The 26,691-nt window shown below is 42.3% G+C and overlaps 1 protein-coding gene and 1 long non-coding RNA gene across 5 annotated transcripts in view; one reads left to right on the top strand and one right to left on the bottom strand.

Moving 5' to 3' along the window:
- Window positions 1–26,691, top strand: part of LOC5575432 (probable methylthioribulose-1-phosphate dehydratase) — a 172,858-nt gene that overhangs the window by 53,596 nt on the left and 92,571 nt on the right. The window lies entirely within an intron of this gene.
- On the bottom strand, window positions 20,632–21,546 carry LOC110678468. The gene is made up of 3 exons (XR_002501642.1): window positions 21,360–21,546; window positions 21,131–21,290; window positions 20,632–21,062 (listed from the first exon to the last, which is right to left on the bottom strand). It is a non-coding gene; the product is annotated as an uncharacterized LOC110678468 (long non-coding RNA).

Here is a 26,691-nt window from a genome sequence, read left to right as displayed (position 1 = left end):
TCTGCATCGGCTGATAGTCAGAATCTGGGAAACGGAACAGCTACCGGAGGAGTGGAAGCAAGGCGTTTTATGCCCTATCTACAAAAAGGGCGACAAACTGGAGTGTGATCGTGCAATCACCATCCTAAACGCCGCCTATAAAGTGCTATCTCAGATTCTCTTCCGTCGTCTATCATCTATAGCAAACGAGTTCGTGGGAAGTTATCAAGCAGGTTTCATCGACGGCCGCTCGACAACGGACCAGATCTTTTCCGTGCGGCAAATCCTCCAGATATGCCGTGAGTACCAGGTCCCTACGCACCATTTGTTCATCGATTTCAAGGCGGCATACGATAGTATCGACCGCATAGAGCTATGGAAAATTATGGACGAGAACAGCTTTCCCGGGAAGCTCACAAGATTGATCAGAGCAACGATGGACGGTGTGCAAAACTGCGTGAAGATCTCGGGCGAACACTCCAGTTCGTTCGAGTCTCGGCGGGGACTACGACAGGGCGACGGACTTTCGTGCCTGTTGTTCAATATTGCGCTTGAAGGTGTCATGCGGAGAGCCGGACTTAACAGTCGAGGCACGATTTTCACGAGATCCGGACAATTTGTTTGCTTCGCGGACGACATGGATATTATTGGGAGAAAATTTGAAACGGTGGCAGATTTGTTCACCCGCCTAAAACGCGAAGCAACAAGAGTCGGGCTAATGGTGAATGCGTCGAAAACAAAGTACATGCTGGTTGGTGGAACTGAGCGCGACAGAGCCCGCCTAGGAAGCAGTGTTACGATAGACGGGGAGACCTTCGAGGTGGTGGACGAGTTTGTCTACCTCGGATCCTTGTTGACGGCTGACAACAATGTTAGTCGGGAAATACGAAGGCGCATAATCAGCGGAAGTCGTGCCTACTATGGGCTCCAGAAGAAACTGCGGTCAAGAAAAATTCGCCCCCGCACCAAATGCACGATGTACAAAACGCTCATAAGACCGGTAGTCCTCTATGGGCATGAGGCGTGGACTATGCTCGAGGAGGACTTGCAAGCTCTTGGGGTTTTCGAACGCCGAGTGCTAAGGACGATCTTCGGCGGCGTGCAGGAGGACGGCGTGTGGCGGCGAAGGATGAACCACGAGCTCGCTCAACTCTACGGCAAACCCAGTATCGTGAAGGTAGCTAAAGCTGGAAGGATACGCTGGGCAGGGCATGTTGTAAGAATGCCGGACAACAACCCTGTAAAGATGGTGTTCGTCACGAATCCGGTCGGAACAAGAAGGCGTGGGGTGCAGCGAGCTAGGTGGATTGACCAGGTACACCAGGACCTGGAGAGCGTGGGTCACAGTCGAGGATGGAGAGAAGCGGCCATGAACCGAGGGAATTGGCGAAATATTGTTGGCGAGGCTTTATCAAGATAATTGATGTAAAGCCAAATAAGTAAGTAAGGGGGATTAGGAGCATAATGAACACATAAGGCGAATGCTTTTTTAAAGACCATAGAATATGTTTCAGTTAACCTCGGTTGGTTTCCAAGTTCGTAATTAGTATTACGTGCTGCATCCATTCATGGTGAGAAAAAAAAATATCAATTGTCAGAAAAACGAGATAGAAAATTGAGTCCAAAACACGACTGATAAAAAAAAATCCGGATCCGGGAAAAATTGTCACTTTCGTGGAATTTAGTAAAAAATTATTTTTTAAAAGGGTGTCAAACGTACTGATATGTAAAAGTGCTCCCCTCCATCACATCAGCAAAAAGGAACTTCTCTAGGTTAGTTACTTTGCTCAAAAAATAAATCTTTCCACCGCTTTGCTTATAAACTAATTTGAAGCTTAGAAAAAATATACAATTTCAGAGGACAATTGAATTTTGATTCAATTGTCCTCTGAAATTGTATATTGCCCTCCCCTTGGTTATGCGACCTTGCTGCGATAGGAGGGCATAATCCATTAGCCCATATGATGGAAACCAAAGGCGTAACCTGTAGTGGTGGTATCACATTTTGGCATTTTTTGCTTAAAGCTGCGTCATAATTCATATGGCATAGACGCAATAATATCTCGGATGTGATCCAACGGACATTCTGCGTGATTGATAGAATTGATGCCCATTTCAAATAATTAATCTATTCGAAGTGGACATTAATACTATTGGTGACGTTCAGTTTGCCTTTTGCTAACCAGAATGATCCGTAGCCACTCTTACTATTAGCTAGCTAGATACATCGTTATCATATACGACGTAAGGAATACTTAGGAACTCTTAGGAAAATGACTAGTAGATTCACTGAGTAGAAATAAGTGGCGACAATCTTATTTTAATATGGTTTTTACATTGCCATAATAAGAAATACCTCTTTTGTAACAGCGGTATAAATAATCTAATTCCAGCTTCATTTTCGCAAAATTTACAAGTAGAAAGTAGGCGTTGTGAAGCATTGCATTTGCCACCGAAAAGTGAAACTTGTAGGAGACTGTAACAGAAGCCTAAGGTAACTTTACTCTTCAATATTCACTATAAAAATGACTATGGAAAGTAAGACGCTGAGATCGATCATTAAGGTACACTTGCTAGTTTCGAAAAATGGTTGAACAGACAAGGAAAGTGACTTTTTTCTTTAAGGATATATGAACGTAATGACCAATAAATACTTTTAACAACGAAAAATGAAATTAACTAGAACTACTACTAAACAGCCTAATTTTGTTAAGACTTGACGACACTTGACATTTAAGACTCTAATCTTACGTAAAAGACAATAGTAATCACAATAGCACTTGAATGACAAATTATTCAAAACCATCTCGACTAGACAGTATTAGTAATGCACTACTATTTCAAACAAATTCTACACTACTATTTCAAACGAATTCTAATGGAATATGGGTACTTTTCAAAAACTACCACGTCACAATACTAATAAAAAACAGTGTTCATGTGGGCGCCATTGCCTAGTCCGTCTGAGTATTGGTCCTGGTAGAGGGGAAACTTGGCAAAAGCCAGACCGAGGGTTCAGCCTTGACAAGTTAAGCTGTCAGGCAGCTCCAACTGAATACCATACAAAAAAAAAAAAAATTGTCCTCTGAAATTGTATATTTTTTATACCGTTTTATACCATCAAAGAGTTACATACAACACAGATTTCGTACGGTCTATAAAATTTTGATAAAATATACATATTCCCAGAGAATAAAGGGATGGTTAATTCGCCTCGTGTTTTCAGTCACATCAGACCTTAGCCTGTCACATAAGTGACTTACGCGAAGCAAAAATTAAAAAAAAAAATGATATTCATATAGCTTTCTGGGGAATGGTGCATTCTGGGGAATGAAATTCTGGGGAATGTTACATTCTGGGGAATGAGATTCTGGGGTATGGTTCATTCTGGGGAACGGATTTCTGGGGAATGGTTTTCTGGGGAATGTTATAGAATCCAGTCTAGGGGAAACACAATATCCAATATTTATTTAAAAGAATATATAACTCATCACTATTCTGCACAAAATAGAGCTACACCCTTCTTTCGGTATAGTAGTTTCCAAATGTATAAATTCACATGTATGTCCAATTTTTATCAAATATAGTGATGTATCCAGCTTTTTCATCTATGTTTTGAGAAGGTGCATCATAGCTTACCTTTTGGGGCTACCCCGAATGGAATAAAGACGTTCGTAGTTTCATATTATACGTTTCCGATATAATTATTACGTAAGTTCGGCAAAATAAAAACGTACTATTCTGCACATTAAAATGATACGCCCCTCTTTACGTCAAGTCTAAATTACAAATGACTTGTTTAATTTTGCACAAAATAGTGATACATCCTTCTTTCAGTCTTATCCTGTTGACGATATAGATAAAATGTTCCGTAAGGTTGCCAAATGGTAAGAATGATCAAGGACCATTTGACATAAGGTAATTTGGCCAGTGACCATTTGGCATAACATGAAAAACATCCTTTTTGAAAAGAAGGAGCATAAGTATGGCTGGATGGAAAATGGCTTTATGCCAAATCATTTTATGCCAAATGACCTTATGCCTTATGACCTTATGCTATATGGGCTCTCCATCAATATATTTTGCCTATATCATTAATGAGATAATACTGAAAGAAGGGTGCATCACTATATAGGCAAAACTAAACATATAATTTGTATATTTTATGGGAATTTACTGAAAGAAGGGTGTATTATTATAATATGCAAAATAATCATGAATAGGGGATTAGGAGCATAATATACACATTAGGCAAATGCTTTATTTACATAGAATGGAAATATGTTTCAGTTACTCTCGGCTGGTGTCCAAGTTCGTAATTAGTATGACGCGCTGCATCCATTCATGGTAAGAAAAAATCTTATCAAATATCAGAAAAACGAGATAGAAAATTGAGTCCAAAACACGACTGATAAAAAGGTATTCGGGTAAAATAAACACTTTCGTGGAATTTAGTGTAAACTTAATTATAAATGGGTGTCAAAACGTATTGATATGTAAAAGTACTTCCCCCTATCTCATAAGCAAGAAGAAACTTCTCTAGGTTAGTTACTTTGTTCTAAAATTCAATTCTTCCACCGCTTTGCTTATAAACTGATTTGAAGGTGGGAAAAAATATAGTAGAATTTTAGAGGACAAATGAAGCAAAGCATAAACTTTTATACCGTCAAAAAGTTCATATACAATAAAAATTTCGTACATGTAGTAACCCGTGTAATTCCGAGCGTCCGAAATCAAAATTTACAAATTTTCACACGCGTCCATTCGTCGACGATTTTATCGACGAATGGACGCGTGTGAAAATTTGTAAATTTTGATTTCGGACGCTCGGAATTACACGGGTTACTACAGTACAGTTTATAAAGTTTTGCTGAAATAGAGAATAATGGGGTGTCCATTTCGCCCCGTGTGTTCATTATGCCCCTAACCCCCCTACCTACATATTTGTTTTGTCACATCAGACCTCAGCCTGTCACTTAAGTGACTCAAGCAAAGCAAAAATTAAAAAAGAAAAAAAAATGGATGTTCATATAGCTTTCTGGGGAATGGTGCTTTCTGGGGAATGGAATTCTGGGGAATGTTACGTTCTGGGGAATGAGTTTGGGGAATGGTTCGTTCTGGGGAACGGAATTCTGGGGAATGGGTTTCGGGGGAATGGTTTTCTGGGGAATGTTATAGAATCCTAAAAAGTTGAGTAACTATCAACTGATTTTCGATTTCTTAGCATCAATCGCTTCGTCTGGATCCAAGCTAACTTGCTGTGTGTTGGAATTATCAATTCGCTCTGCCGAAACCTTAGCCTCTAACTTCTAGTGGAACTTATGTTTGAAAAACCTAAAACATTATAAAATTCAGTAGATTCCTAAAAAGTTGAGTAACTATCAACGGATTTTCGATTTCTTAGCATCAATCGCTTCGTCTGGATTCAAGCTAACTTACTGTGTATTGGAATTATCAGTTCGCACTGCCGAAACCTTAGCCTCCAACTTTTAGTGAGACTCATGCTTAAAAATCCTAAAAATATATAAAATTCCGTAGATTCCTAAAAAGTTGAGTAAATATCAACGGATTTTCGATTTCTTAACATCTTAACATCAATCGCTTCCCAGCTAATTTGCTGTGTATTGGAATTATCAATTAACTCCGCCAAAACCTTAGCCTCCATTTTTTTAGTGCTTGAAAATCCTAGAAAAATATAAAAATCCGTAGATTTTCTAAAAAGTTGAGTATGGATTTCCGATTTTTTTGCATCAATTACTTCGTCTGGATCCCAGCTGAGCAATTCTCGCTGAAACCAGGCAGCCATCGGCACCCATCGTTAGAATTACAATTTTATGTCACTGATCGCTAGTTTTCGATAAAACTTAAGGGTGGTCCTTTCGGTTTTCTCAAATTGTTGGACCCCTCGTACGCCAACCAGCTAAACAGTTTGCGAAAAAGTCTATTTTTTGATAAATCTTGGGTATTTCTTCACGTGATATGTCTCATATTTCCCTTGGAACACATAGCAAACTTAGTGGCATCGTATAGAGAATTTTCACTTGTAGTTAGAAAAAAATGTGGTGGCCATTTTGAATTTTGTTAGAAAAATCGTTTTTTCACCATTTAATTCTGAGATCACCATCAGAAAGCTGAGGAAAAATTGCGTAAGATAGGCTACAGAAACTAGGTGAGCAATGGTAATTACCCTATGAAATGAACGATTTTCTAAATCATGTTCTACGATTTTCACGTATATGACGAGTGCAATCAATGCATACATCATTTTTTGTACAATAAAGAAACAAGTTTTCAATAGTTGGTGTATTATTCTAGTAAGATGAAGGATAAGAGTATATTTTGAGTGAAAAAATTGGCGGCCATCTTGGTTTTAAGTAGTAGAATGAGTTTTCACCTTGTTAGCACTCAACATGTTGAATATTAATGCTACCATTACACTTACTTTTCTTCTTGTTCTTCTTTTTCCTGACGTTACGTCCCTACTGGAACAGAGCCAGCCCCTCAGCTTAACTAGCTTCAAAAACAAATAGGATTTTTCAACGCTTATTTGTTACCTGAACGATTGTTCTGCATATCTTCGAGTTGAAAAATAGCATTACTTCTTTCATTTATTTGGTCGTAAACCATTGATCAGGGTGTCGACTACCTGGGAAAACCTGGAAAGTCAGGGAATTCGATTCTTGACCTGGAAAGTCAGGGAAAGTCAGGGAATTTCACTAGAGGTCAGGGAAAAATATTCAATACTATAACATCAAACAAGTTGATTAAGAAACTGCAAGACAGGATATTTTCTGAAATTTTTATCATGTCTTTTCTGGAAACAATAAAGATAATATCGCAATATTGATATTTGTCCATTTGTCATCTATTTCAATTTTGATTTTTCAATTTCAATTTTCCAGGATTTTATGAAAATATATTGTATTCCAAGCGTTACTTCAGGAGCTTACTAACAGATATCACAGACAAACAGACGTCACACTCTCATCGATGTCCATCGACCACCTTTTTAACGGCCGATTCAAATATATGGTAGGTGGCCAATCCACCACCCGCAGCGCTCGCATCGTTTTTGTTCGCGTTTGACGTTTACACACTACCGCCATCTGTTGGTCCATCGGCCAAATACACCGATTTTAGCATTGGGCGTACATGTCATCGTGACTATGATTTTGATCGGGATTTGTTCTAAGTGTTACGTCTGTTTGTCTGTGCAGATATGTTCAATTAATTTTTTGTTATAAGAATATACAGGAAATTCTTCAAAAAATATGAAGATCATTATCTAAGATATCTTTGTGAATCCATAAAATCTATAGAAGCAGAAATTTCAGGAATTTAATTTGAAGAAATCTGCTCGATAATCCTTTGATAGTTTGTGAGATTACTTGGAAGGTTAGTCGGTCATCGTCCCGTAGATGGGCTCGAAACCAGTCTACTAAAAAAGTAAATTTAAATCCTTTTTTAATTGTTTGTGAGAACAATATGTGTTATGACCGTTCTCGTATCGCGTTCTGTGAGTGTACATAAAGTTCTTACGTTAGCTCAAACCCCCGAAAAAAAGTACTTGGAAGATACTCATTGAATACTCATTCTTAGTGGAGTTAAATCGAGGATTGTTGGGGGCACGACACATTAAAACGAACATCTGAAAACCTATTATTAGCGTGTTATTCAATTCCAGATTTCATTCCGTTAAAAATATTTAGATAAATTTCTCGGGGAGAACGGTTGCTTAAAAAAAAAAAATCACATCGGGATTCTTAAAATTAACTGAAATTACCAGTAAAGAATCTTGGTGAAGAACTTTAAGAAAAAATGAATACATTTTGGAAAAAGTGTCTATGTGTTCCCTAAACATTTTTTTGGAGTGTTTCTGTAATATTCCTATGAATTCTAAATTCATTTCTAGGAAAAAATCATGACTGAAAGAATTTTTTAATATTTCTAGAGATTCCTGTAGGTGAATTACGGTGAACAATTTCAAAGAGAAGAAATTTTCTTCTATTATTCACCGGTAAGAAAATTTTATTTTCTTCAAAGGAAATACGCACTGGAGTTCGCCAGCTGGAGGTGTAATTATAAAATTCTTAACCTAGTTAAATGAAGAGACGAACCAGCCAAGGGCTGAAAGTCTCTCAAATAAAGAAAATTCATTCATTCATTCAACCTAGTTAAAAATCTTTGGACTAGTTTATGGAGAAACAACGTAAGAGTTCTTAAAGCATAATTCTTTGTGATATTAGAGTTATATATTTGGATAAAACATTTGAGGAGGTGTTTTTGTTGAACTCCTTGATGCATTTTTAAAACAAAGTTCTTTGACAATGGCTGTAATTTTACCTAAAAAAGAAGTAGCCAATTTTCACTAAGAAAGTCCTTCCAATTAAAAAGTAAAGTTAATTGTCCTTTATGCATGAAACTTGTGAAATTATAGTTGAGGTAGTTCAATATCCGAGTACATCGTTTTCTACAATTTTAAAAGTAATTTTTGCGCTTGGAGATTTCAATATGATCAGTAGATGACTCAGAATTTACTTAGCTTCCACTCAGCTTTTACTGCTTTATTAATACGAATTATCAAGTTTGAAAAGTAAATACCCAAGTGCTCGGTTTTATCATATCAACTTGAAGAAAATTATCGTAAATACTATTGCTCAGTTTATTCATACGACCTAACACACAAACTCTACAAACAAACAAAACAACATGGTCTGGAATTTTTCTGGAAAACTACTGGAAGGTCAGGGAATTTTATTTTCAAAATTGGGTCGACACCCTGTTGATAGAAATCAACAATCAGTTGAGCAGCCGAGATAAGATGAGAAAGAAAGAATCTGATTGTTTTCTTAACGGAGGCCTCATAATTCAACATGATGAGCGCTGAGATGGTAAAAAATCATTCAACTTCTAAAATCTAAGATAGTGTCGAAATCCAAGATGGCCGCGAGATTTTCCAACCTCAAAATGATAAACCTGCGTTTCGGTATTACGTCCACATTAGAACAAAGCCTGCTTCTCATCTTTCAATTTTGCTTTTTTTCACATGCATGTTGGGCGGTAGTAAAAACGATACTTTATGGTTCAGAAAATCAAAGTTTTTTTTTTCTTAAAAATTTAAGATTTCCATTATAAGTAAATGCACGTTTGGCAATGATTTAGGTCAAACTACAGATATTACCACAAGACTTACTAATGTCCCAACGTGCAATTTATAAACTTCATGCAATGACAAAAATGCATATGGTAAAAAAATGTTTGTTTATTTCAATCAATGTTTTTGGGCAGTTTTCATTCATTGAATTTATTTATTTATTATTCCTGAATTCAAAGATATGTCGAAGAATTATTGTGGTATGAAAAATCGCATTTTATAAGAAAACTCCTATTTAATAACCTGTATATATAACTAATAAAGCTGAGTATCAGGCTCGGCTCCGATAGGGACGTAACGACAGGAAAATGAAGAATAATAAGAAGAAGAGTATACGTAACCTCTAAATTCGACATGCTGAGGACTTAAAAAATCGAAGTTAGAAAAACTTTTTTCCCTAAAATATGCCCAATTTGCAATGTATGGACGACTTTTAGTAAATTTAATTACGAAACTTTTTGCTTAAGGATGATCAAAATCTGTAATGGCCGTTTTTTTAAATCGACTTTAAAGTTTTGAATATTTTTTTTTCAGTGTAGAAAATGTGTTTTTATTTTTTCAATATTTTTTCTAAAACTTCAGGAAATTTCACGACAGTCCACCATACAGCAGTTTTTTGTAGGTCTTACCGTTTTCGAGTTATACGGGTTTATAAAAAAAGTAAAAAAAAAAAACTTTGGGACTTAAAAAATTCGATGTTAGAGAAATTTTTTTCCCTAAAATATGCCCAATTTGCAATGTATGGACGACTATTAGTAAATTTAATTACGAAACTTTTTGCTTAAGGATGATCAAAATCTGTATTGGTCGTTTTTATTTTTAAATCAACTTTAAAGTTTTGAATATTTTTTATTTTAGTGTAGAAAATGTGTTTTTTTTTTCAATATTTTTCTCTAAAACGTCAGGAAATTTCACGACAGTCCCCCATACAACACTTGTTTGTAGGTCTTACCTTTTTCGAGTTATAGGGGTTTATAAAAAAAAGTAAAAAAAAAACTTTGACCCTTTTCAAATGTTAGTCTAGATCGATTTTGAAAAAACAAAGTATGTACACGGAGACGGAATTCAACTCAATTTTGGGTTGTTTCAACGCAATTCCGTAGTTGAGCCCAATAACTCAATTTTGGCTAAATTTCCAAGGTCCCCACTAGGTAGTTTGGCTTTAATTCCATTAGAAAAATATACTCAATTTTGGGTTGATTTAACGCAAAATTGAGTTCTTTCGACCCAAACATAAGAAAAGTTGCATTTCCCAAATTTGGCTTATTGGGCCAAAGTACTCCCATTGGGTAGATGCAGCTCTCTCTATTTTTGACAACATTCGTGTGGGAGAAAGAGAAAACCGAGAGATTTTGGGTTGAAACTATAATCGATATACCTAATTTTGGGTAAAGTAAACTCAAAAATTAGGTAAAAATATTTCTCCGTGTAAAGTATCTTAGTTTCACATAGTCTTCACACCCAGAAAGTTTCATTGAATTCTGAAGGGGTGCTGCCAATCCCTTTATCGAATTGGCGTGAAATCCGTCATAAACAACAAAACTTTCGGTCCTTGGAGGCCTTATAAAGTGCTGTCAATATTGTGCTCTGCAAGATAATTCCACGTAATGCGATTATCATAAAATGTCGATATACCGTCGCAGTGAAAATGAAAATCACCAAATGTTTCAGATTTAGCAAATTTGAAACATTTGCGTCCTTGAAAAACGAAAAAATCCAAGCCTACTCGAATGTTGACGTTGCGTTTGAATTGCGCGCATATCTTCTGCGCGTTACCGCCGCCGCTGGATGTGGATTTAAAATGAGCGCCGCAATATTATGCTTTTAAGGCAAATGAGCGCACGAGAAGCAGCCACAAGATATGATGTACAGTCATCTCTCCATAATAGGGCGATATTCAAAACTGAAAAGGCAATAGATGGCTCTTTTTCAATGGTACACTCAAAATAATCCAAACGTCATTGTTACGTGAAAACATACGTGATTTTTTTCCATCGCACTTTTCACGTAGCTCCTACGCAAACCATAGGTAGCCCAGAATGAACGCATGAACTTTGGAAGTTCGTCCATTCCACCGTCGCTAAACCTAAGAGCTACGTAGATTTTCCGGTAGCCTTTACGAAGCGTTTCAATAGGATCTAGATGGTTTTGCATTAAATTTAACTGTAATAAAGACCAACCTTATTTCTAATAGAATTTGGAAGAAAACTAATTCCCAATTGGAAAATGTAAACAAACTTAAAAGATTGTGATATTTTTATTGTCAATCTAAGTATTTTGAATCCTGTTTCCTCAATTTTGTGAGTTTGATCTGTCTTGTTGTAGCCTTCGCATGCTATAATTGATAAAGATTATAAATCACGTGTAAAATATGAAGTAATGCAGGGATTCTTCGGTATTCGAAGCATATTTACCTTGAAATCAATATTACACAGTGTTTAAAGCAGCAGCAGCTTCTGAAGTTCTTCACAAATCAAGCGGGCGCCATCTTAGGATTTGAGCTCATCACCGAATGTACGTACAATATGCAGATGTCAAAATGAACTTGGCACCTACGTGAATTCCACGTAAGTGCGATAGGTAACCTCAGTAAACATTACCGAGTCACTATTTGGTGGTTATGAATGGTTTAGTGATCTTTATCTTAGTCAGGTGAAGTGGAGGTAAAATGAATTTCGAATGATCTACGTGATTTTTCACGTAGCATTGACGTTTGGATTTTTTTGAGTGTAGTAAAAACGAAATCCTGAAGCAAAGAAAGCACCACGGAAGATGAACTAAACACAAAAAGTTATGTATTCACTTTACACTTGATTTCTAATCACTATTTTTTTGATTCAGTTTCCTAATTGCAAGCAATTTACGATTTTCATTATTTTTCATACGTTTTGACAGTTCTCCGACTACCATTCTTCCATGCGCTTGTGTTAAAAGTTTGAGAAATTTGAGAATCCAGCGTAGCGCGATCAGTGGGTGACATACAAACAACAGTGTCGTTGCTCGGCGGCCGGTAAGAGAAACTGAATGTTCGAAAGGTTGTTGTCTGTAATTTTTGCTGCTGGCGCCAACTGTTAGCGTTTGAGAACAAAATACACAGTCATTACCCTATTCGATAATGGGTCCCTTCAGTTAGGGAGATATCGTGTTACAGAATAAATACTAAAACAGTGCAAATATGCGATTCAAGGGACCATCAAGGTAGCCATGCACACCAAATTTTACTATGGTTCTCTAACTAGATATTGAGATACGAAGGTCGAGTAAGTAAGAGTTGACTGTACCTAAGAGCACACTTTAACCTTCGAGCTGATCAAGAAATTGTAAAGAACTATTCGCTCCCAAGACGACAATAGGGTAATGACTGTTTATTTCGTTCATAACCACTAACAGTTGGCGCCAGCGGCAAAAATTGCAGACAACAACCTTTCGAACATTCAGTTTCTCTTACCGGCCGCCGAGCGGCGACACTGATGTTTGTATTCCTCTCACTGATCGCGCTACGCTGGATTCTCAAATTTCTCAAACTTTCAACACAAGCGCATGGAAGAATGGTAGTCGGAGAGCTGTCAAAACGTATGGAAAATAATGAAAATCGTAAATTGCTCGCAATTAGGAAACTGAATCAAAAAAGTAGTGATTAGAAATCAAGTGTAAAGTGAAAACATAACTTTTTGTGTTTAGTTCATCTTCCGAGGTGCTTTCTTTGCTTCAGGATTTCGTTTTTACTACCATTGAAAAAGAGCCATCTATTGCATTTTCAGTTTTGAATATCGCCCTATTCGTCCGGTGGGGTGTGCTGCTGTCGTCATGATGATGGTTGACGAGAGCAATGTCAAACTCATTCATGATTTCAAAACATTCGGAACAAAATATTTATTTTCACAGCTTAAGTGAAATAATGTATGAAATTGAATGAAATTCAGTGGTAGAGAATTCATTTCTCTACCCAATGGTATTTTTAGAGGCAGCGGGGAATGTTTCGAAACGTGTTTTACTCAAGTGCAAAAATCGCTCAGGCGAAAGTTCCAATGAAACTAACCTCACATATTCTGGTTTTCCAACCTCAAACTAGTGCTCCTACCAGCCGGATCTCAATTTTTATGAAAGTAGTGGAATAATATAAAAAAAAGGAATGTAGAACATCGAGCATGGATATTTCTACCTTTTTCACTTAACCGTTTCACTGTTGACTGTCTTTTATCAAGAAAATAAAACATTATCCCCCACAGAGGCATGTGATGAATGCGTGAAAAATCAAATCTCTCATCCTCTGACTAGTTGCGCTATCAAAGTGTAGATGGCTAACATTATGTTGCGTTTCGCGATTGGAAGCGTATAAACGCGTTGAATTATCGAAGACATTTTCATCTGAATACGAGCAACCGCTTATGCAACATAGACGACGACATATGGCGAATCGATCTATGGCGCTGATCAAGAAGGGATTTATGGAACGGACACAGAGAAACAGGCGTAACACTTAGAACATATCGCGATCAAAATCATAGTCGCGAAAACATGTACGTCCAATGCTAAAAACACTGTAGGTGGCCGATGGACCAACAGGTGGCGGTAGTGTGTAAACGTCAAACACGAACAAAAACGACGCGAGCGCTGCGGGTGGTCGATTGATCACCTACCATTTATTCGAATCGAATGTTAAAAAGTTGGGCGATGGACAGCAGTGAGAGTGTGACGTCTGTTTGTCTGTGGAACGGACCTATGATCTCGCTAATATGCTTCATACGCTGTACATCATGCAAAGATTGAACCCACAAGGCATGTGCTGACATACCAAGCACCCCTGTGGGTTTGGCGTAAACTTTGATGGTGAAAATCATAGTGTCCGAGCATAGAGGACATAGTGTCCGGCCATAGAGGACACATTTCAGTGCACACCATTTTTGCTACATAATGTAATCCATCATAAAAATGAATTGTAAAGGTTTATTTTTGTTCTCATTTGAGTTTTTACTTAAAATAATGTGATTTTTTGATACTGTACAAAACTTAACGGTAAAACCGCGTAGAACTAATTTAGATTTTGAAATATTACCAAAAACCAAAGTGTCCGGGCATAGAGGACTTCCCCCTATATTTTTGAAATCTATCGATAACATCATTTAGAACAAGAGGTGAGCTTGCCCCTACACTGGAATAATCTTCAAAAATTGTGCTAATCAACCATGATTTGAACCTATATATCTTAAGGTGCCCTTCTTGCCCCCAGCCCCCCCCCCCCCCCCCCCCCCCAATTTGAATCAATGAGATTATTATTTCGTTGAACCTGCTATCACAGACAAACAGACGTAACACTTAAAACAAATCTCGATCAAAATCATAGTCACGAGAACATGTACGCCCAATACTAAAATCGGTGTGTTTGGTCGACAGGCCAACAGATGGCGGTAGTGTGTAAACGTCAAACACGAAGAAAAACTATGCGAGCGCTGCGAGTGGCGGATTGGCCACCTACCATATTGTGCATCCCGATAAAATTCAGAAAGAGGATTTCGCTCAATTTCCTCTACTTTATCAACGAACTTAATGTTGTGGTGGAATTACGGCCAACAGGGCGCGGAAAAGATAAGCGAAAAGTCCGAAAAAAAGGAACACCAGCAGAAGTAAAAACGCGACGGTTAACTACACGGGAATGAAATAGTTTTATTGTCTGTTCTCTACAAAGGATGGAATACTTATGAATAGGTAGCGACGAAGTGCATCGTCAGTTCGCCGCTGTCTTGTTGGTATTGGTGTCAACAACGGTGGTGAGTACACGCTGAACGGAGAGTAGGTAAAAAGGTGGTCATTGTATACTCCCACACGCCTCCTCAATGAGCACCGATCATTACTCACGAAGGCCCATTCGCTCCAGAAGTTCTCGGAAACGGACAGCACCCAAGGGCTTAGTGAGTGCATCCGCTATCATTTCTCCTGATGGGCAGTAGATAAGCTCCAAATCACCTTGATCGCAGAGGTCCTTCACGAAATGCATCTTTGTATCAATGTGTTTTGATCGTTTGGTAGTCCGCTCCGCCTTGACAAAACTGAGGCAACTTTGATTGTCCTCAAATATCGTAGTCGCTTTCGCAGTTCCCTCGCCGATTTCGTTGAACAGTCTCCGCAGCCAGATCAATTCTTGAGACGCCTCGCTCAACGCTACATATTCGGCCTCCATGGAGGACAAACTCACACATGACTGGCGTCGGCTAACCCAGGCAATAGGCCCGGATCCGTAGAAGTCCCGTCGTTGATCGCCTGCTGCTTTGATCGCCGGCCCAGTCGGCGTCGGAATAACCGACCAAATTCCATCCGTTTCCAGGTCCGAACTCGAGCTTGTGCTGTTTGGTCCCCTTCAGATATCTTAGGACGCGCTTAGCTGCTTTCCAATCTCGTTCTGTTGGTCGACTCACACACCTTCCAAGAATAGAGACACTCGCTGCAATGTCCGGACGGGCGTTGACCGCGACATTCAGGAGGCCCCCTACCAAACTGCGATATCTGGTAACATCCACGTACTGCTCATTGTCTTCGTCTGCGCGCAAATAGCCAGCTTCGGCGTCTTAGACACGTTACAGTCAGACATCTCGAACTTGCTCAACAACGTCTCAATGTAGTTGGTTAGGCGGATGCTGTAGAATCCCTCATTACGTAGCACTTCCAAGCCGAGAAATTGTCGAACCGGTCCAAGGTTGGTTGCTTCGAATGCATCACGCAGAGCGGTGAAAAAGGCACGTATTTCGCTTTCATCCTTACATCCTACCAGCAGGTCGTCGACGTAAACTAGTAGGATAACCGTCTGCTCACCGTCGTTTCGCAGGTACAAACACGGGTCGGATTTGCACTGCCTGAATTTTAGCCGTATCAGTACTTCGTGTAAGGCTCGGTTCCAGCATCGGGCGCTCTGCTTAAGCCCATATAGGCTTTTCTTGACCAAGCAAACCAAACTCTCCTTGCCAGCAGCTAGATACCCGGGAGGTTGGCGCATATAAACCTCCTCCTCCAAAATTCCGTTCAGGTAAGCGGTTTTTATGTCGAAGTGGTGCAGAAACATCTGCCGTTTTCCAGCGACTGCCAGAACCATCCGAAGCGTTGCGAGGCGAGTAACCGGAGCAAACACGTCCACGTAGTTAATGCCGTACCGTTGATTAAACCCTTGAGCCACCAAACGTGCCTTGTGTGTAACCACTTCACCGACCTCGCTTCGTTTCAACTTAAAAATCCACTTCGAACCTATCAGCTTTTTCCCTTTCGGCAACTGCACTAGCTCCCACGTTTGATTTGCAGCATGGGACGCCATCTCCGCGTTCATCGCCTGCTTCCATTTGGGAATCTTCATCGCATCTTGGTAACTCGTCGGCTCTTCTTGGTAACAGTCCGCAACGCCGACGACGAAATCTCCATAACGATGTGGCAGCACACCCCGCGTTCTTCGGTCTTCACGACGTAATTCACGAACTTCACCGTTGTCCACGCCTCCTGGCGCTGCAGCTTCCGCTTGATCGTCGAGGTCACGTTCCTGTTCCTGATCCTCTTCGTCACTTGCGAATTCTTCATCTTCCGCATCGAAGCCACGAAAGAGTTCTTCACCTAACGCACTACCCCAACCTTCGAAACTGCTGTCGCTTCCTGGTTCTCCTGCCGGTTCCAGCTCCGTCACCGTTGGCTTGCACGGGATCTCAATCTCTGCCTCGGACTCTCCACAAGGAACCTCCAGTTCTTGCTGCTCCGAACCATCGCTGTGTTCGAGAAACTTAGCGTCTCGACTTATAGTTATTCGGTTTGTGGTTGGATCGAGAAACCGATAACCTTTGTGGTCTTCACTGTACCCGACGAATCGAAGTTTCACCGCCTTCGGGTCCAGCTTTGACCGCTTCACGTCCGGGATGTGGACGTAGGCTTCGCATCCGAAAACTCGGAGGTGCTTAATGTCCGACTTTCGCCCGGTCCACAGTTCGAACGGCGTTCCTTTGACTACTCGGGATGGCAGCCGGTTCTGTAGATACGCTGCCGTCATCACTGCCTCTCCCCAGTACAACTTCGTCATGTTCGCATCGGCCAGCAAACAAATCGCCATCTCCTGCAGGGATCTGCTTTTCCGCTCCGCGACCTCGTTTTGTTGCGACGAGTACGGAGTCGTAAACTGCGCTTTTATCCCTTCGCTTTGGTAAAATTCTTGCAGCACCCGGTTCTGAAATTCACCGCCCCCGTCAGATCGAATCACCAAAGGCTTTCTACCAAAAACGTTTTCCACCAAGCGAACATACTCCTTAATCTTTGATGCAGCTTCACTCTTCTTGCGGAGAAGGCAAACTACCGCATAACGACTATAGTCATCGATTAAAGTCATTATGTAGCGGTTTCCGGAAGGCGTCACCGTTTCCATGGGACAGCATATGTCGGTATGGATTATCTCCAGGGGACGTGAAGTGCTTCTCTCGAGCTTGGCCGGAACCGGCTGTCTAGCTAGCTTGCCCTTCAGGCAACACTCACAAGTAATCCTCATTCCACAATCATGAAACTTAAATCCACTTACCGACTTTTCCTTCTCCATGATACGCAAGACATCGGGGTCGCGATGGCCGATTCGCCTGTGCCACAAGTGCTGGCAGTTTTCGTGGCTGCTGCAGGCCTTCATAGCACCTTGCTGCTGACGAAGCCGGTATAGACAACCGACTTTATCTCCAACGACTACAGTTACTCCAGCTTGGTTCTTGATTTCGCACTGCTGCTCGTTGAATTCCACTTTGAACTTCTTCGCCACCAGTTGGACCACCGAAATGAGCCCTCCATCGAGCTCCGGGACGTATAAAACGTCATTCAACGTAATCTCGACACTTCCGCCTTGTCCATCAACACCGAACACGACACCGTGACCCACACCGCCGACGCTGGTCTTTTTCCCGTCCGCTAGTGTCACGCTCGGAACCGCACTCGAAATCAACGCAGCGAAAAACGACCGGTCGCTGGTCATATGGCACGTCGCGCCGCTATCGATAATCCAGCCTGATAGACCGCCGCCCGCCATAAAGCAAACCGCACTTCCAGCTCCGTGAGCCGGTTTGTTCTTCGCACTTTTGTCTTTCGAGCTTTCGTCCTTGTCCCGATTTTTGTTCGATTCACTTTTTATAGACAACCACTTTTTACAGTTCTTTTTGAAGTGTCCCGGTTGTTTACAAAAGAAACACACTTTTTCTTTCCGTGCCCCACTCGCGTCCGTTTTCATCGCCTTGAGATCTCGCGACAAACGATCACCACGCACTACACGCTGACTGTACTCGTCCAGCAAACTTGCTTTCACCGACGCGACAGTCCAATCGTCATCCGCTCGTGTTTGGAGACTCTGCACGAGCGAACGGTACGAAGGCGGCACACTTCGGAAAATCATCGCGATTTGCAGCGGCACATCCAAAACATGACCGGCGGCTGCCAGCTTGTCGAACAAATCCTCCATCGAACTGAGATGATCTTCCATGTTATCACTTTCACTCATATTCGCACCACAAAGCAAGCTCAAATAATGCACAATCGTGGACATCGTTGCTTTTTCATGCTTTTCCTTGAGAGCATTCCACATTCCCTTGGCACTGGCTGCATCTTTCACGAACTTGAACTGGCTCTCATCCAAGAACAGTCCAATATTCGCCCGAGCCTTCCGATCCTTATTCCGCCACTCATCCGTCACATCAATCGGTTCCGGCAATGTACCGCTAACCACTTCCCACAAGTCTTCTTTTTCCAACAACCACTCCATTCGTTATTTCCATGAAGCCCAATTTTGTTGGTTCAGCTTCGGGAAGGAAACTTTTGCAGCGTCCGCCATTTTGTACCGATCGCGACCGCGTGGAAGAATTCACGGAAAATGTCCAACCGAATTTTCACCGTCTCAAGCGATTTTTTCTTTGCTTGTTCACTTTTCCACTGTCACTTGCTGGGCCGCATAACCTGTGGTGGAATTACGGCCAACAGGGCGCGGAAACGATAAGCGAAAAGTCCGAAAAAAAGGAACACCAGCAGAAGTAAAAACGCGACGGTTAACTACACGGGAATGAAACTCGTTTTATTGTCTGTTCTCTACAAAGGATGGAATACTTATGAATAGGTAGCGACGAAGTGCATCGTCAGTTCGCCGCTGTCTTGTTGGTATTGGTGTCAATATCGGTGGTGAGTACACGCTGAACGGAGAGTAGGCAAAAAGGTGGTCATTGTATACTCCCACAAATGTAACACACGATAAACTCACAACAATCTATGTTCAAACTATCGATGAAAGAAAATATTTCTGTTTTATATTATATCGGTCATTCGGTGATCTATCGGATCATATTGTCGCACCGCCACCAAACCGGATCGCGCCAGTGAGACTCGTGACGAGCCTCAACTCGCCGCATTTTGAAATCAGTTTTTTAGTGTAGCGCTGCATTCTTACGATTTTAAGAACACAGCGCACTGTTCACATATTATCTGTGACGCTCGGGGCCCGAGAAAATAATAATTTCAAATAAGTGTTGATCTTGATATCTACCGGATACATAATATGCTTGCTAACAACAGGCATGTTGATACACTTTCAGTTCATATCCCCAAAACTACAAAGTTGGTCATCATTTATGGATAACAAACAGTTGCACCTTAAGCACAGCCAACACATTTTCAATCGGAAGGATTTTGGCGCGCTCGAACTGACAAATCCTCCGTTGTGGTGAAACTTCTTCCGCCGACGTGATGTCGGACTGTTTTCAAAAACAGTCGAGATAAAAGCCGAGCCGGCAGAGCAATGACAGTTAGTTCGTTCAAAACTTCGCTTCGGAAGTCCAACCGGTGAACTTCGGATTGGTGTTGCGAAGTCAATATTTTTGTATTGACAGTTAAAAAGGTGGTCGATGGACAATGATGAGAGTGTGACGTCTGTTTGTCTGTGCTGCTATGTTAGTCACACTCTCATCATTTTCCATCGACCACCTTTATAACGGTCGATTCAAAAATATGTTGGGTGGCCAATACTACCGGATGGCTTTTGGAGAAAGAAAACTACTAGTGAGAAATCAGCAGGAATCCACATTAGAGCGAGATCTGGATCGAAATAATAGCCGACTCAGTTTTATTGAACGTTTGGCTCTGGATCATTCTGCTATTCTTCGTGTGGTGACAACTGAAAATCACAGACAAACAGACGTCACACTCTCATCATTGTCCATCGACACCCTTTTAAACGGTCGATTCAAAAATATTGTAGGTGGCCAATCCGCCACCCGCAGCGCTCGAATCGTTTTTGTTCGCGTTTGACATTTAAACACTACCGCCATCTGTTGGCGCGTCAGCCAAACACGCCGATTTTAGCATTGGGCGTACATGTCCTCATGACTATGATTTTGATCGAGATTTGTTCTAAGTGTTACGTCTGTTTGTCTGTGTGAAAATCTTAGTAAGAACAAGTGGAATCAAGTTCGCATTGAAACTAAACTACCGGATGGCTTTTGGGGAAAGAAAACTACCAGTGAAAAAGTTTTAAAGCAACTAACTCTTTCACTAATTCATGGCAGGTACAGTGGAAAGCGTATCATTTATACGGATGCCTCCAAGAACTGGGAGTCTTGTGGGATTGGTGTGTATGACTCGTCTTCTAACTTTCGGCTTAGTCTGAAGCTGGAACATCGGGTTTGCATCATGTCAGCTGAGCTTGAAGCTATCTGGGTCGCACTTCGCGTTCCGGAATCACAAATGCAGTATTTATGAGTGATTCGAAGGCAGGATTGGAGTTTATAAAATCAACCTCAAATGACCGTTATCGTGATGGACTTGTAGAGAGATTATTAGCCATGGCTTCAAGGACTCGCACAGTTTTGCAGTGGATCCCCGGTCGTACTGGCTGTGCTGGTAATGAAATGGCTGATCTTCTGGCAAAAGCTGCTCTGGACCAAAACAAAATCTGCAATAATAAAGTCTTTCTTCACGATGTGAACTACTACTTCAGAAGAGAATGCTCAGCACTGGTACCTTGAATATGCTGCTATAGACGGAAAAGGTTGCAAGTATTTCCAACTTCAAAATACCATCCCAAAGAAACCCTGGTATTCTGGACTTCAGCTCACCAACTCCGAAACTCGAACTCTAAATCGGCTCCTTGCAGGCCATGACTTCTCAGCGTACTGGCTTTCTAGAATGAAAGTTCAAACAAATTGTATTTGTGAAAGTTGCAATTGTGTAGAAAATGCGGAGCATATACTTTTAAGTTGCATCAAGTACGCTAACACCAGGAGCAAATACGGCTTGAATAGCTTTAGTAACATTTATCAAGTTTTCGACGCAAACAATATAGCACTCTTTCGATATGTAGTCGCCTTCCTTAGAGATGTAAATAAACAAATCTTTTCTTTTTTTTTCTAAGGCACTCTGTGCTCGTGGCCACTACTGTGCCGGAATCAGCTGATCTGTAGCTTCTTTACCGATACAGATCTATTTTCAACTTATCTATATTTACATCTACTTTCACTCTCTCCTACCCTTTTATTCTCACACCGAGCAGGTAGGAGAGAGCTCTGCTGTTAGTGAGGCTAGCTGCCTGCGAAGAGGGTCAGTTTGTCTCAGTCACCATCTGATACTAACGGAGGATGGATGTGCTCCCCACGGTCCTCCGTGAGGCGTCTTCTGGTGGCTGGACGAATTTTTTGTGGAGGGGCTGGGAATCGAACCCATGACCTTCCGCTTATGAAGCGAAAGCGTAACCTCAAGGCTACAGACCCTCCTTATAAACAAATCTGACAAGTCTGACGTTTCTTTTGAGACGGTTTGAAATTATCGTTCCCTCTCTGTCACATTACTCGCTGTCAAAGTCGAAGAGACTATAAACAAAAAATCACTGGCTATATAGCGACTCGCTGATGTGCCATCCATTAGCTCACGTCAAAGTGAGCTTCTAGAAAAGAAGAAGAAGAAGTCCACAGTCCGGGAAGTCTACCTTCTGCGCTTACGGCAACCAGTATTGTTGATATAAAACGAAGGTTTACACTGATGTTTGAGAGCTGTTTATTTATTGCTTCAAAGCTGAAATTATTGGTGAGCAGTTCATAACGGGATCATATTAAATATTTCAGGTGCCATCTTACAATTCAGTGGACTCTTCAGTTGTTCTGTCCCAATATCAACGTTTCAGAATTTAGGCTATTCTGGCCTCTGTAACTAGAAAAATGATTATGAATCTAATCTGTATCAAAGGGATTCAGATCCCGCTTACTGAATAATGTGGTACACTCTAGTTGTCAAATTCACCTCGCGATTATTGGCTATTTAGGCTACCTATGAAAACATAGTTAAATGATACGTTGTATCGTTTTACACACTATTACCTACTTCTTAATCGAGAATCTATGGTCGTTCCCAAATAGTCTTCCAAATTCTAGTAGATTGTAATTAGTTTTTCTTTAAGCTTCCTACTTGTTGGTTGTGTCACAAGATGCTTAGTCACCACTAATGGGATTTAGGGAGGCAGTGATACCGGAAATGAAACGCGGAACAAGCGAATTTTATAACTAGAAATCGGTATTTATTCAGGCGAACTTCTCGCAACAACGATTGAATGGAAACTGTACTTTTTGAGAAAAGGCGCGCACACTTTTGCGCTCGTGTTTGGATGACAGCTCATCGCTTAGTGGGTTCGGCCCGTTTGGTCGAACGAACAGGGTTCGGATATTGCCTATCCTAACACCCCCGCTCAATGTCCGAAACTAGCCAACCCGAGGCTGGCTCGATGCTTCTGTAACACACTTACCGGCAACCCTTTGGTCATGATATCGGCTATCTGCTCACCGGTAGGGATGTAACGAACTACTATACGCCCCCGTTGAATCTCTTCACGGACGAATCGATGCTTTACATTAACGTGCTTCAAGCGACCGGTGTCACGCTCTTCTTCCACCACCCTAATCGTCGATTGATTATCTTCGTGATAGACAACCCGACGTTCCGGTTCGATCGCCAAATCCTTGAGTAGACGCTCCAGCCAAATTCCGTGACATACAGCCGTACTCAGAGCCACCAGCTCCGCTTCCGTCGAGGACAGTGAGATGGTCGATTGTTTTCTGGTAAGCCAACTAACAGTTGAACCACATACCCGAAAGACGAATCCCGTAAGCGAACGCCTATCCACAGGGTCGTTCGCCCAATACGCATCGGCGAATGCTTCGATCACCGGTGCCGACTCCTTTGCCACGAACACCAGTCCTAAATCCAGCGTCCCTTTAATGTACCGCAGTACTCTCTTCGCATGCACCCAGTGCACTTCCGTAGGGCAGCTCTGGAACTCAGGTAGCTAACTGCCGCGCACAAGTCCGGCCTTGACGTCAAAGTAACGTACGTGAGACAGCCGATCAACTCTTGGTACGGTTTGTCAGTACGTTCGGCTTCTTCTCCTTTCTTCAGACGCAGGCGGCACTCGATAGGTGTTGATGCAGCCTTGCACTCTTGCATGTTGAAACGACGAAGCAAATTCTCTGCTCGGTGTCCCGGTCAATCCTCATGCCGAGAAACGTCCGTACCTCTCCTATGTCCGTCATCTCGAACTCTCCGGCCAGGCAACGCTTCACCACTTCAACCGCCTTCAGCTGACGACCAACCACAAGCAAATTATCCACGTACAATACCATGATAACTTGATTGCATGCGGAACCCTTCACGTAAAGACACGGGTCGCTTAAACTTCGGCGGAATCCCAATCGTTCGACGAAGCTGTGGAATCTCGCATTCCAGGCCCTTGATGCCTGTTTCAGGCCATACAGTGACCGGTTTAGTCGACACACCAGATGTTTACCACGCTCGAAGCCTTCAGGTTGGGTCATATAGATGTCCTCTTCCAAATGCCCGTTGAGGAATGTAGTCTTCACATCCATCTGATGCACTGCCATCCTGTGCTCGTTCGCAACGGCCAACACAACTCGAACGGTATCCAACCGAGCAACAGGAGAATAGGTTTCTGCATAGTCAAAACCATGTGACTAAAACCATGAGCCACGAGTCTGGCTTTATACCGCTCTTCTCCGTCACCTTGGTTATGCTTCACTTTAAACAGCCACTTGCACGTAATAGGCACTCTCCCCTCGGATTACTTGACAAGTGTCCACGTTTGGTTCCGCTCGAGGGAATCCATCTCTTCGTGAACCGCTGCTTGCCACTTATCCCAATCTGGTCTCTTCTTCATTTCTGCCAGCGAGCTTGGCAAGTTGTCGACGAAGCTTGTAGCATTCAGTGCAAATTCCGTGTAGTTCATCTCGTCGTTCTAATGCCACTCCGGCGGCTTCCGGCTTCGGCCGGATCGGCGCCCCGGCGATTCTGCTTCCGCTTGCTCTTCAGATTCGGCTCCTCGGATCGTTCTGTCGGCACAACTATCGTACTGGTCATCTCTGCCGCTTTCGTACGCATCGCTTTCGTCCGACTCTTCATCCGAATTACCCGCATCGTCACTTGATTCATCGGAATCTACTTCACCTTCGGCATCACTATCCACATCGGAATCTTCCCGAATCGCCCGGATCGGAAACACGTCAGCACTACGTTCGGGTTTCGAGTCCACTTCCGAACTCAACTTCGTTGCATTCTCCACAAACACAACGTCTCGGGGAAAAACGATCATCTTCTGTTTGGGATCTCACACTCTGTATCCGCAGGGAGTATACCTCACGAAAATCCCCTTCCAGGACTTCGCATCCATCTTCTTCCTACGTTTCTTAGGGATGTGAACGTGGACCACCGCACCGAACGCACGCATACCACGAACATTAGGTCGATTACCTTCCCAAACTTCGTACGGTGTTTTCCGTTGACCGATCGCACTAGCAGGGCTGCGATTCACCAGGAATGCCGAAGTCTGGATCGCAGGACCCCAGAACTCCTTCCCAATACCGCAGTCTTCGAGCATAGAACGAACCTTTTCCACGAGCGTACAGTTCATTCGCTCGCTTACACCGTTCTGCTCTGGAGAGTAGGGGACGGTGTACCCCTTCTTCTTGCAGAACTTTCAAAACTCGCGACCGACGTACTCGCCACCGTTATCGCAGCGCAACCGCAAAATACGTTTCCCGAACTTCGCACTCACTAACGCTTCGTACTCTTCGAATTTGTCCATCACTTCGTCCTTCGAGTTCATTAGGAACACGACTGTAAACCGGCTCCAGTCGTCGACGAAAGTAACAAAATACCTTTCGCGTTCGATCCCAACCGGCGTCACGGGACCACAAACGTCCGAATACACAAGTTCCAAAACACGCTTCGTCTGTCTGTCTGTCGCGCACTGCGAACGGTTTACGCGTTTGTCTACCGGCGAGACATGGTTCACAAACGAATTCATCGCCGGTTTTTCTTCGGTTTAGCACATATCCCGTCGACCATCCCATTATCCATCAGCACTTTTAAGTTTTTCGCGCTTAAGTGCCCATAACGACGATGCCACAACTCAAGTTCACGCGACCGCACGAATAGAGCACTGATTCAGACGGTTTTTCCCGATGGAAGTCTAGTTCATACAGTTTACCGCGACGCTCGCCAACTGCGATAACTTTTGATTCACGCTCGATAGTGACGATGCCATTCGCGAAAACAACTTTTAGTCCAGCCATTTCCATCTTCCGGACGGATAACAAGTTCACTCGCGCTTCCGGAATGAAAAGAACCTTCTTAAGCGTAATTGGAATGGACTTACCCCTCGCTGCGGCAAACACATCCACGTCACCATACTCTTTGGAAACGATGGACTCACCTTCCTTTGCCACCGAGATATGCATTGGCTCCTTCATCGGAAACAGCTTCTTGAATAGCTTCCGATCGTTCGTCAGGTGCTCCGACGACCCTGAGTCGATTATCCAAATCGATTTCCTCAAACCTGCACTCTCACCACTTAGGAAGCAAACACTCTTCTCGCTTTTTCCCAGATGCGCACTTGTTTTCTTCGATTCCTTCTTCTTCTCATTGCTTCTCTTCTCCGGACAATGGGCAATTTTATGTCCTTCGCGATTGCATCCGAAGCACTTCCACTTAACACTCTTCTTCTTCTTTTGCTGCTTCGCGCCCGCACCACTGAATGCGGCAGCATCGACACCCGAATCACGCGATCGTCCACTTTCACCACTGCTGCGCTTGATTTCCTCATCAAGCAATCTGCACTTCACAAAATCCAAGGACATCTTGTCCTCTGGCATTGTTTCCAGGGCGGTAACGACGGTCGCAAACTCCGAACCCAACGTTAGCAGCAAATAACACACTATGTCGATGTCCTCCAGTTTCGCAACGGTCGATTTATACTCCCGGACAATCCGCTCGAACGTGAGAAAGTGGTCTTGCAAACAACCACCACCGTGTCGAAGTGTCAGCAGCTTCTTTTGCAAGTGGAGGCGACTTGCAATACTTTTGCGTTGAAAAACCCGTTCCAGCGCACACCACACGTCTTTCGGCGACTCTTTGTCTTGGATGTACTCCAACATGTTGTCGCTGTTTCGCGAAATCAGCAGCGGCTTGCAGCGGCGATCCTTTTTCGCCCGCTTCTCGACTGCTTTCGATTTCGCATCCCGGAC

The sequence above is a fragment of the Aedes aegypti genome, chromosome 1 (genome assembly GCF_002204515.2).
Source record: "Aedes aegypti strain LVP_AGWG chromosome 1, AaegL5.0 Primary Assembly, whole genome shotgun sequence".
Lineage (NCBI taxonomy): Eukaryota > Metazoa > Arthropoda > Insecta > Diptera > Culicidae > Aedes > Aedes aegypti.
Note: the sequence above shows the minus strand (reverse complement) of the source record. Positions and strands in the feature narration are given on the sequence as shown.